This window comes from Dipodomys ordii, unplaced genomic scaffold (genome assembly GCF_000151885.1).
Source record: "Dipodomys ordii isolate 6190 unplaced genomic scaffold, Dord_2.0 Scaffold45, whole genome shotgun sequence".
Taxonomy (NCBI): domain Eukaryota; kingdom Metazoa; phylum Chordata; class Mammalia; order Rodentia; family Heteromyidae; genus Dipodomys; species Dipodomys ordii.
The window spans coordinates 203,269-217,124 of NW_012267261.1; the positions used below are offsets into that span (position 1 = coordinate 203,269).

Below are 13,856 nucleotides of genomic sequence, written 5' to 3' on the forward strand. Positions count from 1 at the left end.
CTCCGCACACTGGGCCCCCCGGGGCCCTCTCCTCTTCCCCACAGCCCCTCTGTTTGCTCACGGGTCGTCATAATGAGGGGTCTGCGCCACGCCCGGGGCCCGTCCGGGAAGGTTTGCGCCCGGGTCTGCAGAGCACCGCGGCCGGGCTCCCCCTCCGCGACCCCCGCGCAATGGTACGCTCCGCTCCACCAGCGTCACGTGGGCGCCTGCTCTGTGACGTCGGCCGCTTCGCTGTAGCAAAGCTCGGCCTCTGGAATTCTGAGAACTAATTTGCTAGTCGGTGACATAAGAGGGGGAGTGCGCTTTGCTTTCCTGGGGTCTGGGGCTGATCCCTCCTCTCTTTACCCATCCACTCGCTCGGCTCCTCCAGCAAACACACTGAGCGGAGCCAGAGATTTGAACCATTGGAACAAGCATGTTATTTATATAGATATGTAATATAGATCTATAGAAGTAGTAGGGAGAGACAGAGACAGAGACAGACAGACAGACAGGGAGACAGAAGTAAGGGGTGGGGGAAGCAACACACACAGCAGCTCCTTCCAGCTAGAATTATTAGGCACCACGAGAAAAATATTTGCCAAGCAGTTTTCGGTGGGTTCGTTTGCTTTTTATTTTTATTTTGGACAGAATGTGTGTGTGTGTGTGTGTGTGTGTGTGTGTGTGTGTGTGTGTGTGGAGGGTGTTTTTTGTTTTTGAGGGTTTTCCTCTTTCTTGTGGCGGCTTGGGATTTCTGGTTGTTGTATTTTGAGGATTTTTGGGATTTTTGCTTCTGATTTTCGCCTCTTGCAAGTTTGTGGTGTTATGTAAATCATAGGATCTGTCAGCGGTTGGTTTGTGTTTTTGTAATTTTTTTTTCCTTTTCCAATCTTAATCTCTCAAGCATTTCAAAGATGATGATTTTTTTTCCCCCTTCCCAATACTGATCCTATTGAGAGAAGGTTACATTTGGGGGCAGATGTGACAACCACAACCCCCACGTTATGTCCCGCCCCTTTGATACAATTTCTTCTCTTTTAAATTTTAACCCTTGGACTATTCCTGAAGGGAGTCTCTTCTGCACTGGAGAGAACTGTTCAAAGGATTTATTTTGGTTTGATCTGTTTCTTTCCAGAACAGCCACTGGTGGGTTTACTCTTGCTGTTACTGTTGATTCTTAGGAAATTTCTCCTTGCCAGAAATGTGTGTGTTTGGGTATGGGGATGTGCGTTTTCTACAAAATTCTGTGAGCCAAATACATGTTTGTGTTTTGCTTTTCTTAACATCATGATTTTTCTTTTCTGGGCTTTTTCTCAAGGTCGTTGTAAAAAAAAACAACAACAACAAAAACCCACCTCTTCAGTCTGTGTTGAAGGGATCTTGCTGGACAGAATTCTAAGGGCCTGTGTGCCGGTATCTCAGATACTGTGTGTATTTAGAACAGAGTGTGCTACAACTAGACTCATTGCACGCAGCAATCTTTCTTAACTGTGAAGTTGAAGGGAGCAAGGGGGGGGGGGAGAATCTTCCTCTTTTTTCTTTCATCCTTTCTTTTTAAAGGCAATTGCAGTACAGAATCATAGCACTGTGGGCCTTGGTTTGTTTGTTCAAAGCTGCCAGTTTCCCTATTTAAATGTTGGTTGGGGTTTTTTCCCCTCCTACTCATCCCTGAATGAGGGAGACTCTTGTTTCTTTTATGTCTGTCTCTTAAAAGAAGGGTGTGAGGGGAAAATAATATTTCAGATTCCTCAAGAATTAACCCAAAGTGTTTGGACCAGAAGCAGCTCTCAAAGGTCAGGCTGTTCTGAGCTTTGGCTCAGAGAGTCCTTCAAACGACTCATTAAATCACAGATGACTTCTTAAAGGTTCCATAAAATTTTCTTCACATATTAATTACTAATAAAGAGACATATGGAAACAACCTATCTATCACAACCCCGAAGTTGAATTTCTAATGGAGAAGCCGGTAGAATATTGGGAAGATCGCCTTTTCTTGCTAGGATATTTTAGATTTCTTTCCCTGCAACCCCATAAGAAGTTTCATCTGCGGCTGAGAGTGCAGTTTCATGCACAGCAAAGGGCTCTGACAGGTTTTAGAACTAGAAGTCCAAGAAGCTGATTATTTTCCACAGGGGCTGGAGCTTAGGAATATGCCTAAATATCTGTCCGTGTGAAATTTGAATATTTTAATACTTATTGACAGATGGATTACTACGGCTTCTACAGAAAAGCTTGTCTTGTGAAGGATTTCTGAAAAATATACATAGGCCTAATCCTGTCTCCATTTGTTGAACATTTTACTCCCAAAGACACATGACTTTGTCAAGTGCAGATTCAGACTGCCAGAAGGCAAGAGTTCTTTTGTCAATTGGAGCCCCCCTTTTCATTTTAAAGAGTTCACAACGAATCCCATCGGACTCAAAATGGTATTCCGATTTTGCTGAAGTGCTTTATTTGCTTTGCGTATTTGTATTTCTGATTTGTCTTTTATAAAGCAATGCCACTTTAGGGATTCTCAGATGGATCTGAGAATTTGATATGTGAAATGTGAGACTCTGCTGTGTTGTTGGTCCTCGAGTAAACTTGTTCTTAGGATTTTTGGTCACTTTTCTTATCAAAGCTTCCATCTGCCTCATTTCCCACCCCACCCCGGGCTTTCAACACATTGAGCAGCTCCTGTTCCCTCTGCTACTCCCCTCTTAGCCCCATGGGGGCGCTGCAGAGCAAAGGGAAATCTGCTCCCTCAGGCAGTAGAACCAGCGAGAGTGGGGGCTGGGCAGAATTCACCCTTCTATCTCAGACTTCTTTTAATTCTCTTCAGGGAGCCTAAGGAGCAAGAACTCACCTGGCCTGCTTCACAAATAGGTAACCCGTATCACCACGGACATCAAACCTTCTGAGTATATTATTTCTGAGCCTATGTGTCAGGCTCCCTCATTTCTATTAGTTTTTTTTTTTTAACCAAATCAGTATGTTTACACTGAAAGAAATTGACCCCAAATGAAGTCCCATTAACAAAAAGAGAGGAAAAATGATTATTGGACATATTCTTAGAGACACTTTTAGGTATGAAGTCCTTTGCGAACAACTGAAAGGTGAGGTAAACTGTGTCCGTCCTTTTCCTATCAATTCCTGCAAAAGTTGCCATCATATTATGCACCAATTTAGTTACTTCTAGAATGTCTTTCCTTCTCTGATTCTTGGTCTCACCCCCATCGGTCCCAGCTAGCAGCATCACTGTCTGGACCTTCCTCAACTGCACACTGGTAGGTTATACGAGGGACTTGAATATATTCTAATTCTTTTAAAGCATCCTTAAGAAGCCCTTAAGAATGATTCTCATGTCTGGGGTCCTAGGAATGACTCTTGCAGACTAGAGGACACCATCTAGCAACAAGTGCCCTGATTTAATGGCTACTAGTTGCTAATCCTTAGAATAAAGAACCCAGGCCAGCCTCATGGTCTGAGCACAGGAATAGGCTCTTGGTCACAGCTGCTGAGTCAATATATAAGCTTTATCACAAAACAAAATAGCCTGGTCCTAATATTACACCTATTTAAAGAAAGGAACACATTTCACATCCAGTTCCACTGACAAACCTTGCCCACATAGCCAAACAGGGCCCTGTCTTCACCTTCAGCACTGTTCCGTCGTCTTTTTTTCTGAGCAACTAAAAATGGAAAGTGGGCTTTACCTGTCAGGAATTTATCCCATCACAGAGTTTCAGAAAAGACTACTGAAAATGGTGATCGGATGGCCCTATGTCCTTTCAAAAGGTTTGACCTGATCATCTGAGTTTGGGAGCAGGTATATTGTTTCTCACAGGATCAAAGAAAGCAAGTCTACATGCAGCTCTGCGCACACTGTAAATGTTTTGGATTGGCGATGAGGATGGGACTGTTTGTTGTGAGTTTTAGGGTTTGGTTATGTTCGTTACCTATGCTACAGTCCATGGACAGGAACTTAAAGTTTACCCTTTTGTCTTATTTCAATCCATTTAGAATTACTACGGACAAAAGGAGAATTTCTGAGTATCTTTTAAAAGAAATAGGAGCTGGGGATGTGGCTCCATGATTAGATTCCCCAGAAATAAATAAGCCGAGCAGAAAGTGTTAAGACATGAAAAGAAAAAAAAATCAGAATACTTTCCAGTCACTACCTTCTGAAAAAGAAGCATAAACATTTCATTTTAATCCATATGCTGCCTGCTCTGAGCCTTTATTATTATTCAGATTTTCCCCCTTGGAGCAAGCCTTTGCAACCTGTTTTCTCCCAAACATTGATTGTCCACATAGTTCAAACTAGGAATAAATATCTGGAGCTTAAAATAGGGAAGTGATGGGGTGGAGCACGTAATCATTTGTTTATGGCCTTCATCACTGTTTTGAATAACAGGGCTTTCACTTCCTCTGAAACCTTAGCATGAGGGAAAGCAGCAGCTGGACTATGAGAGAGAGAGAAGGAGACAAGGGAGGAAGGGACTGGAGTGTTCTAAACTCAGGATGGCTACCCTGTCTGCCTGCTGGGCTGCCTGCCTGCTGGACTGCTGTACCTAGCTGTCTGTGCTACCTCAGGCTAGAAGTGGAAAAACTTGATTTGCGTGTTGTGCCTGCATTTCCCCCCCTTTCTTCCCCACACCTCCTTGTGTACACCTGACCGTGCACAAGCCTATCTGAAGCTGGCTGGATGGCAGGGAGAGCCTGGGGAGCGGAAGAATGTGTGGAGGGAGGGAGGGCTGGTACTTTTCCATTCACATCTCCACAGTGGCTTTTCTTGTTTATTTCAACCTCTACTTGCAGAAACCTTTCAGCTGCCTGAAATTTAAGTCATTAAACCGTTCCCTGAGGTCACGCTGCACAGGCTGGGTGCACAGTTCCTACATGTTGGTGTCTCTGTAACCCATGGACTTACAGAGACACACAAACTTAACTCCTTGTTGCACAGTGTGAAGGAGAATGGAACGGGGATAAAAGCCTTGGTTTCTTATTACGGTTCTGCCTGAACTTTCCCGGGACCTTGAGCAAAGCCACTTGTAAGGACTTGGTTTCCTCCGCTGTATGAAGGAATTACCCAGGTGGTTTGAAGGATGCCTGTCTGTCTGCTCAAACTTTTAGGGCTTTAGGTGTTGACACAAATTTACATAACTTGAAGGGGGATGGAAAGGAGCTCTGTGTATTTGTGTGTCTGGGGTGGGACAAGGGGTTAAAATATAAACTTCTAGGTAAAGATGACAGTGCTAGAATGCTCACCTCTATCAATATTTAACCAATTGTAGTCCAAAGTCTGGGATTATGCTGAATGAGTCCAACAGCCAGTTGGAGGTTTCATACACATTAAGGGTTGGAGAAAGCTGGGTTTAAGACCTTGGACTTTTGATCTCCAGCACTCAGATATCAGTTGTGACAGTTCCCAAGTGTCTTTTTTTTGCCCCACTGTTAGTTTTGTTTTGTTTTTGTTTTTTCTTTTTCTGTTTGTTTTGGGAGGCTGTCCCCTTAATGGGAAGGAGATGACACTTGTAAATTGGGTAGTAGTTAAGCCACTGGCTCCATGTAGTTGTGGAAAACATCTCATAACATTTGAAAGCAGGGAGGGAAGAAGGACCAAGAGAGAAATAAGAAATGAGAAAATGAAGTGGTAAGAAATGAGTGTGACTCAGCTTGTTGCATTAAAGGTAATTATCAGAGTAAATACCAGATGAGAAGTTTGCTCAAGAAGAAAGAGAAGGAAAAGGAAAGAGACTGAGAAGAAGAAGAGGAAGAGGCTGTGTTGCTACTGCCAAGTGCTGATGACTCAAGCCTGTAATCTTAGCTACTCAGGAAGCTGAGATTTAGGATTGAGGTTCAAAGCCAGCCCTGGCAGAAATGTCCATAAAATTAATGTCCTCCAATTAACCACCAAAAAGCCAGAAGTGGAGCTGTGGCTCAGGTGATCGAATGCCAGCCTAGAGTGAAAAAGCTAAGCAAGAGCATGAGGCCCTGAATTCATGACCCAGTATCGGCATACACAGAGAGAGAGAGAGAGAGAGAGAGAGAGAGAGAGAGAGAGCACAAGGAGAGAGAGAAGAAATCAGTATCCATTACACCAAACTTGTAAGCAATGAAATAACACTTTCTTTCCAAATTTTCTATGTGTTTTCAATCTACAGTCTTTAAAAAGAAAGGTCTAAAGTTTCTCAGGCCCAATTATGCACTTGGCAGTAGCAACACAGCAACTTTACAGACCCCTGCCTCCGCATTAAATAGCAAAACAGCCCTTATTCATTATCAGTGACCTCTTTACCACTTCCCCCTCTAATTACTAGATTGTCTGGGATATTAGACCCATATACAAGAATGGACGAAACTAATGGCATGCCTTTAGTGTGAAACTGTTGAGTGTTATATTACAACTGGGAAGGTCCTTAGCATTATTTAAGTCAATGCTACTAATTTTATATGACTGGAAATTAAACCCCAGACAGAATATTTTTACCATACACATTATCAGCTAACAGAGAGCTGGATTCTAAACTTTGATGGCCACATTCTAACCAGCTGTGCTTTCCCCAGGGTTTATTACAGATAGGTGCCATAGATGTGGCTTCACATTCAGAGAAGACTCAAAATTTAGACTCTTGGCTTTATCTCCACTGGTTTTACCCATTATTTTTAGTAACTACACTGACAAGAAAGACCCTACCACACAAATTTTACAAGTAGATTCCAGTAAAGACCATAGGGTCTCAGGCTCTTGAGATTTGATATTATTAACAAATCCATAATTGTCTTTTAATTGTGTGTAGGCTGGTGTTAAAAATGTAAGATTTGTCAGGCACCAAAGATCCGTGCCTGTAATCCTACCAACAGGAGGCTGAGATTTGAGGATCAAGATTTGAAGCCAGCCTGGCCCAATAAAGTTTGTGAGATTCTTATCTCTGATTGAGCAGAAAAAGCCAGAATAGAGGTATGGCTCAAGTAGTAAATTACCAACCTAAAGAGAAAGGGCCAAGTGAGAGCATGAGGCCCCGAGTTCAAGCCCCTGTACCAGCAGCAAGGGAAAAAAAATGAACCCAGGCACCAGTGGCTGAGATCCAGATGCTGAGATCAACAGTTTGAAACCAGCCTGGGAAAAAAGTTTAAGAGACTCCATCTCCAAAATAATCAAAAACAGAACTGAGGATATGGTTGAAGTAGTTGAATGCCAGCTGAATGAACAAGCAAGCCTAGTGAGGGCCCTGATTTCACACTCCAGAACTGGAGATATATAAGGAGATAGAGAGATATATAGGTCACTTTCTCTTTCCCTCAATCTCTCTCTATATGTGTATATATAAATCATGTATGTTTATTTTTGTATGCTCTGAAGTGTTTAAAGTGTATTTGGACTTGAAGAAATTATAAAATGCTCAGATCCCATGTAATACTATTCTCTAGTAATAGGAACCAAAGATTCTTAGAGCAGTGACTGAGTTTAAGACTGGGGTAGGAAGTCTATAGCATGAAAATAGAATAACTCCTGCTTTCATTGTATTTGGTGTTGGTATAATTTGTGGAGGGGAAGTACAAAAACAAATCGTTTAAATAGAGATACAGGTGGACCCACTGCAACAATGAGATGTACAAGTCGTTATGCCGAAAAACAAACTTTACAACTTTGGCCAGGGGTAGGGGGGTGAGGTGGGGGAGATCGGAAGGGATGGGAAGGGGAAACAAAGGAGGAGGCTACAATGCTTGATGAGAAATGTACTCATTACCTTGCTCATGTAATTGTAACCCCTCTGTACAGTATTTTTACAATAAAAAATAAAACATCATAGAGTGCCATGAAGTATGAAATTTCTGAAAACAAAACTATTGAAGCCAGGTGCTGGTGGCTCACACCTGTAATCCTAGCTACTCAGGAGGCTGAGGTCTGAGGATCACAGTTCAAAGCCAGCCCAAACAGGAAAGTCTATGAAACTCTTATCTCCAATACACCACCAGAAACACCAGAAAACCAGAAGTGGTGCTGTGGCTCAAGGGGTAGAGTGCTCACCTTGAGCTGAAGAGCTGAGAGATAGTGCCCAGGCCCTGAGTTCAAGCCCCACAACTGACAAAAAAAGAAAAAAAAAGTACAACATTTTAAGAACACACAGAAGCTACTTGAAGAGTTCCAATGGCCAAAGCTGGAAACATTTGCGCAAAAAAAAAAAAATTACTATTTTGGATTATAGTCCAAAGTAAAAAATAAATACCCACAAGTCCATACTTATAAAAATCTTTAAATAAATTAATAAATGGCAAATATCCTATGCAAAAGAATTCCAAATAATTTATACAGACATGCTACCTTCAAAGAGAAAAAATATAAATCTCTACTCTTTAAAGACTGCATCCAGTAACTTCTGACTGAAGAGTACAGTATGGAAGGGGAAGGAGAGGAGAAATAGAGAAGTCTAGCATAGAGAAATCAGAACAGCTCCATCTCAGCCAGACATTCAAGGTCAACCTCAACAAGGTTAAACCATGTTGATTATTATGCACCCTTGATATGACGTGATGAAAATGGTTATCTCTGTGGTCTTCTCATCATAATCGTTTTGTAATCCTAAGAAAAACATCAGACAGATTCTAGTAGAGGAGCATCCTACAAAATACTTGACCAATAATCTTCAAAACCGTCAAGGTTATCAGAAGCAAGGCAAGTCTGAGGAAATCCCAGTGGCAAGACTAGATTGACGAGAGGACAGCAAGGTAATATTGGAAAGGTTAGAATTAATTAGTGTAGGAAAACCTAAATAAAACTGAATCAAGGCTGGGCTTGTTGTTTCATTGTTACAAGTCTACGGTACTAACTTAAGATGTTCATAGTAAATGAACTTGAGTGCCAGGGGCTCACCCCTATAATCCTGGTTACCCCAGAAGATTGAGGATCTAAGGATCAAGGTTTGAAGCCAACTCAAGCAGACAAATCTGAGAGTCCCTTAGCTTCAATTAGCCAGCAAAAACAAAAACAAAACAAAACAAAACAAAAAAAAAACCAAAAAGGCAGAAGTGGATATGTGGGGGCAAGTGTTAGAGCACCGATAAAAACTAACCAAGAGCGTGAGTTCAAGCCCCATTAATTGGCACAAAAAGTAACATTAAACATTTTCAAGGTAGAAAATGTAACTGGGTAGAGTATTCCCGTGTCATCTTTTCCATGTTTTTTTTTTTCTAATTAAAACTTCTTTTTCTGTTCCTTGGAAAAACATACACAGGCATTTTTTTTTCCTTTTTCAGTATCAGAAACCTTCAAAAAGTGAACTAGGACTCTTGAAATCAGAAAGGTTTTGCTTCCTTCCATTCGTGTTTGCGGAATAGAATCAAGGGAATAAGTGTACCTTATTAATTTCTTATTTTAATTGAAAGCATTTGAGTTCATTTCTGTATGCTGTTCTCTGGATAAGAGCCATCAGAAAAACATGGGGAAAGACACCAATAGCCAGATATGTTTATGGGAGTAGATGACTCAAGCACCTTAATCCAACCACATATTCAACATCTGCCTATGGAAACTCTCCATGGAAACAAAGATCTTGCCATCAGTCTACATGGGATATCTTGAACTTGGATTAATGACGGAGATTGAGAAGACCCCAAGAGCTTCCAGAGCCTGCAATTACATTGCATGACTCCAGAAGAACTGTGGGACTCGTCAGAGTCATAACTCTGGATGTCTAAAGAGTGATGAGAACAGACTCCAGAACTATGAATTTATCTTCATTATCTACAAACAAGCTCACCATCTAAATTCTAAAAGCTCTGTCTTCATCCATCAGTTTGCCATTTCTACAGGTGAGAAAAGTTTAGAAAGGAAAATGGTTTGCAAACACCACTTGGAAAATTAATCATAGAGCGGATTCCCATCAAGCCCATTTTTGGCTGCAATGTCTAGTACACTGAGAACTGCTGTTACATTACTATACATCATCTAGTGAAAAAAAATGGGTCACTAATTTCTAGCCAATTGTAAGCAACTAGGAGTTTCTAGTTCTAAGCTGCACTTCAGTTGGAAGTGTTCCTTCCCTTTTCCTTGCTTTTCCCTACTTCTACCAGCCTCCACGCCAAGTATTTATATATCTTTAACCAACAGGTATTATTCACCATGGAAAACTAACATTTAAATAACTCAGTGAAATGCAGTGAGAATGGTCCAGTCCTACAATGTTGATGAACATTACTTTTTTCAGATAGCTACAAGGTCACATAAGTATCATATGCCCTTTGACCTGGAAATTGTACTGCTAGAATCTAGAAGAAAGAAAAAAAAGCAAGCTATACATATATGTATTATGTGTATATGTATGTATATAATCTATATTTCAAGTATTTTTCATAGTTATAAATAATACATCATTAACAAAAGTATAATGAATGCCTTAGGGTAGTAGGATTATGTTTTGTTTTCTTTTATTCCTTTCCTTCCAAACTACTTAATATCTAACTTTCAAATTAATTTATGTCTCACTCACTCAAGCCCAAAACCTAAAATGATGTCTTTGTGTTGTTGTTTTGTTCCAGCACTGGGACTTGAACTCAGGGCCTGGGTGCTGTCCCTTGGCATTTTCATCCAAGGCTAGCATTCTACCACTTGAGCCACACCTCCACTTCCAGTTTATTGATGGTTAACTGGCAAGAAGAGTCACTTGAACTTCCCTGCTCTGGCTGACCACAATCTTCTCAGCCTTCTGAGTAGCTAGCACTGCAGGCATAGCACCCAACTCGTGATATGTTTTAAATGCAGACAATTGATTCCTTAATTCACAGTTTTGAATATCTGACTTCATGTCACATCTGTGGGGTCCACAGCAAAAGTAAGAACTGCCCACACATTCACGGAAAGGACCCTCTACTCTGGGCAACACTTAGTCTCCACAACCGTAATCTGCTACTCTCCCTGTATGCTTTGACCATAATGAGATGAAGTGGTGCTATAGCCCTCTGATCTGTCTCCTGCTCTCTTACTGGTGGTCTGATCTTTCTGCTCTTTCATGGCATTTGCAAATATCAAAGGGTTTCCTCACATTTATGCTACCCTTATAATACTGCATATGGACACTTGATAGTTACACCTTCTTTGGAGTCCTCCTGGGGGAACAGATGATTTTTTAAAAAAAAATACTGGTACTGAAGCTTGAACTCTAGACCTGGCCTTTAGCTTTTAAGCTCTAGGCTAGTGTTCTACTACAGCTCCACTTTTTACTTTCTGGTGATTAATTGGAAATGAGAGTCTCAAAGACTTTCCTGCTCAGGCAGGCCTTGATCTCAGACTCCTGAGTCTCCCTCATCCCATAAATTCTACCAGCTGAGGATATAAAGATTCAGAAAGACTCTGAAATTTGCTTTGGGTTACATAAAAGACAGCATCTGATCCAGGATCAAACACCAATATCATGATTCTGAGCTTAATAAATCTCCCATGGCTTCTTCCCAGAGGTTCTTTCTTGACCCTGCTCCCTCTTCAGTGGAACTCCCTTACAGAGTAAGTTCAGCCTGTTAAGCATTTAATCTAGTAATTGTTTGAAATAGTAAAACTTAGCCCCATTAATTTACCATTCAGGAAGATGCTCAAAGTCTGGTCTGAGCCAGGTGCCAGTGGCTCACACCTGTAATCTTAGCTACTCAGGGGGCTGGGATCTGAGGACTGCAGTTCGAGGCCAGTCTGGACGAGAAAGCCTGTGAGATTCTTTCTTCAGTAAACCAGAAAATGAGAAGTGGTGTTGTGGCTCAAAATAGCTCAGGAACAGGCCTGAGTTCAAGCCCTGCGACTGACAAAATAAAAGGTTTGGTCTAGACACAACCTTAACTTTCTCTACCATCATCGTTGGGTTGGCTTAGAAAGCCTGTGAGATTCTTTCTTCAGTAAACCAGAAAATGAAAAGTGGTGCTGTGGCTCAAAATAGCTCAGGAACAGGCCTGAGTTCAAGCCCTGAGACTGACAAAATAAAAGGTCTGGTCTAGACAGAACCTTAACTTTCTCTACCATCATCGTTGGGTTGGCTTAGACTCAGGCCACAGCTTCATAACTGAGAATATCAATTCTTCCAGTAAGATTGACACCTTATCTTGGATTCAGATGACTCTGTTTTCTTAACGGAGACTCTAGACCCTGATTTTTTTTATTTTTACCTGATTTTTATTTCCTTGTGAGCATAGTATCTGTGAGGTTCTCCAGTGAACAGATAGGTCACTATGCATCATGCCCTTCCAAAGCACATGTCCTCAAGTGACACCCAGAGCCTGAACTCTAGAACACCATGCATTATAAGCAGAAACTTAATACCTGGTAGTTCATGATACTGTCTTAACCAAAACCGTGTAACTCTGTGGATAACTCATACCTCCAGGTAATAAGCCCATAGTTTGTAGCTCCAGGTGCCAAGCATGCCTCTGGACCACTTTCTATAGCATCCCAGTCATCAAGTCCCAGGATGTGTTTGGACTGGGTCCATCAGCCAGGAGGTATAGCCATTTCTTCTCTGTGGCCAGGCAAATGTAAGTGGGTATTGTGTTAATACTGGCTCACAATCTCAACAGTCTGAGTCTTGCTTTGCACCTAGACCTAGGCAGCACACCATGGCGGAATTTTGGGGTGAAACAAAAATCTGTTAACTCCACGATGGGAAAGCCAGAAGAGAAAAAAAGAAAAAAGAGGTTGAGGTCCCACTATCACTTTCAAGGTCATCTCCTCGATGATCCAAAGACCTCCTCATAGGTCCTCTCAATATTTCTACCACCACTTGTAACTCACACCTGTAACCCTAGCTACTCTTGCACCAAGCTAGAGCCCAAGCTTTTACCATATAGGCCTTTAGGGAACATTCTAGATCTAAATTGAAGCAGTGCATGTGTAATGCTACCAGATAACATTTTTGTTGTTGTTGGTGGTGGTCGTGAACACTCTACTACTTGAGCCACAGCACCACTTCCAGGTTTCTGGTGGTTTATTGGAAATTAGAGTCTCATGGACTTGGCTGACTGGGCTGGCTTTGAACCATGGTCCTCAGATCTCAGCCTCCTGAGTAGCTAGGATTACAGGCATGAGCCACCAGCAGCCAGCAGATAAGATTTTTTTTAAAAACCAATTTTACAACTAGTTGGAAGGAAGTCTAGTAGCTTTCAGTGTCTAACCACTAATCTTTTCCTTGGGAGGCAGTAGCATTAAAATTCTAGCAAATGCTCAAAAGAAAATGGCACAGAAAAAAGACTATGAATGATGCTTTAATAAAGGCCATGATTTGGGGAGATGTATTACGAAGACGTGATATGATATTGAATCAGTAAATGTTGGATTGGGTTTTTTTCCTATTCCTGAGGCTTGATCTTGGAGCCTGGACACTGTCTCTGAACATCTTTTGCTCAAGACTACTGCCCTACCACTTGAGCCAGAGCTCTATTTCCAGATTTTCTTTTTGTATATGTGTGTGTGTGGGGGGGGAGTAATTTATTAGAGATAAGAGTCTCAAGGACTTTCCTGCCAAGGCTGGCTTTGATCCACAATCCTCAACTCTCATGCTCCTGAGTAGCTAGGATTACAGGATTGAGCCACCAGCACCTGACTTTAAAAAAAAAACAACAACAAATGAAGTACTTCAGACCTTCTAATATCTTTCCAGTTTCATCTATTCAGTTTTCTACACCAGACTCCTGACTGACCAATCCCCAGGGACCTATGCACTTTCCTTCTCAACACCCCTGTGCCTTGATTTCTGTCTTTGCCAGAAGAAATGGTAAGCTCTGGGACAGGGTTATTTCTTTTGTGTTTCATGGCATTGTATCTAGCATATGATGCTCACTTAGAAAATGTTGACTAAAGTACATAGAAGTGAAAGAGAATTAGATTTGAAATCTGAGGCTCTAGGTTCCAGTTATATAGT

The 13,856-nt window shown here is 41.5% G+C and overlaps 1 protein-coding gene across 1 annotated transcript in view; it reads right to left on the minus strand.

Annotated features, from left to right (window-relative positions):
* Positions 1–13,856, minus strand: part of Bcl6 (B-cell CLL/lymphoma 6) — a 51,173-nt gene that overhangs the window by 25,821 nt on the left and 11,496 nt on the right. The gene's annotated exons all lie outside the window — the stretch shown is intronic.